The following is a 2353-nucleotide window of genomic DNA, read 5'->3' as shown; positions in this document are numbered from 1 at the left end:
AAAAAAAGAAAAAAAAAAAAAAAAAAAAATTAAACCTGAAGAAAAGTTGAAAGAATAGTATAATGAACATTTATATGCTATTCACATTCCAGGTACACCAATTAGTAACATTGTCACATTAATACCTCTTCTTCCATTGTCTTTTTGAGCACTTCCATGTTTTCTGGCACCATAAGATATTCCAAACTCACCTTGCATTTTATACATCTTGGAGGATTGAAGCATTTCTTTAAGGAGCCTTCAATTTTTTAGAGGGTTTTGAAACCAGAATTAGTGTGTGTGTATTCGTGTGTATGTGTGTATACACATATGTACATACGCACTTACATATTTATTCATACACACACATCTACAGACATATATTCATGTATATGTATGTATACAAATACAGATATATTCATGAATATAAATTTATATTAATATCAACAATTCAAATCCACATAGCACTTACTCTCATCTTTTTTATTCCATGTATGTTTCTCCCTTCTCCCTTCCTAACAAACTCAATATATTTACTCATTTGTTCTCTCATTCACCACACATGAAGGAGGAGTTTCAGAATTAGTGTATCAATAACACTGGTAAAACCATACCTATCTTTATGAACTGATACTCATCCTTTTTTTTTTAATGGTTACATAGTTCCCCATATTGTGAACATATCTTGATTCATTCAATTAGTATCCTATGGATGGCGATTTTGATGGTTTCTCAGTTTTCACAATGAATGATCAATACCCACAAAGAATAACCTTGTGTATATGTAGTTTTGAATGTTTGGATGTGCATCCTTAGGGTGAATTTCTAGAACTGAGGCTGCTGGGTAGTTTTGGCAGACACTGTCAAATTCCCCTCCCTGAGCAATTATTACATTTTGCATGTTAGTCTTCACTGTTTGGAAGGCTCTGTGTACTCACAGACTTATCAACAGAAAGTATTGTTAGGTTTTCGAATTAGAAATACTATCTCATTGTAGTTTTATTTCATTTTATTTATATAGGGTTTGCGTATTTAAATTTATTTATTAAGGCATAATTTAGTTATCTATTGTGAAATGCACAGGTCTTAAGCATTAATTTTGTTGCCTTTTGATAAATATATGGGGTTGCCCAGGTTATCCACACCCCAATCAAGAAATAGAATGTTTCCATCACTCCAGAAAACTCTTTTATTCTCATTTCTACTTAGTTCCACACTTCCTTCTCCCAGAGGCAACCATTAAACTATTCTACCACCATTGCTTAGTCTGTCCTGTTCTTAAACTTTATATGTACAATCTTTTCTACCCGTTCTTCTATTGATGGACATTTGGGTTGTTTCTAATTTTTTGGCTGTTATGAAGGCCACTGAGAACATTCTTATTCAAATCATTTAATGACTATGTATTCCTCAATTTTGTTGATGTAACTTGATTTATTCAACTAGTATCTATCTTACAGATGGCATTTTAGGATGTTTATATATTTCTATTAGTTTATATATACAGGATACGTGTATGTTTAACTGTATAAGAAATTGTCAATTTTCCTAAGCAGTTGTCTAATTTTATACCATCACCAGGAGTATATGAGACTTCCAGTTATTCTACATTCTTGACACCATTTAGTCTGGTGCCTTATGCAGATTTGACATAAGTATATAATGCATTAATTCCATTTACTGACGCTTTAATGAGGAATAGGTGTTGATTTTTGTCAGAGGTCTATGCAGTACGTGTGAAGTTCATGATAAAAGGTTTCTGTTTAGATCTCTTAATATGATAGATTACATTAATAGATTTTCTAATATTGAGACATCCTTGACAATTTTAGAATACATTACATTTGGTTACAGTGGATTATTAAAAATTTTAATATGCTATTAAATTCTTTTTTCTGAATTTTAAAAGATTTAAAATCAATATTCGTAAGTGAAATTAATCCATTTTCTTTATCAAGTTTAGGCATCAATGTTATACTCATTTTATAAAAAGAGTTAGGACTTTTTTTGTTCTGGCCTCTGGAACAATTTATATAGAATAATTATCCATTCTTTTAGAGTTCGGTAGAGGTTACATGGAAAACCATCTGGAATTAGTGCCTATTTATGAGATAGCTCTTTGGTACTTTTCTCCATTTCTTCTATGCAAATTGGTTTACTTTTCACTTTCCACTGGTATCAATTTTTTTTTTTTTTTTTTTGAGACGGAGTCTCGCTCTGTCGCCCAGGCTGGAGTGCAGTGGCGCGATCTCGGCTCACTGCAAGCTCCGCCTACCGGGTTCATGCCATTCTGCCTCAGCTTCCTGAGTACCTGGGACTACAGGCACCCGCCACCTCGCCCGGCTAATTTTTTGTTTTTTTTTTTTTTTTTTTT

Source organism: Rhinopithecus bieti, unplaced genomic scaffold (genome assembly GCF_001698545.2).
Source record: "Rhinopithecus bieti isolate Rb0 unplaced genomic scaffold, ASM169854v2 scaffold_19966, whole genome shotgun sequence".
Lineage (NCBI taxonomy): Eukaryota > Metazoa > Chordata > Mammalia > Primates > Cercopithecidae > Rhinopithecus > Rhinopithecus bieti.
The sequence above is the reverse complement of the archived record's forward strand: the minus strand, read 5'-3'. Positions refer to the sequence as shown.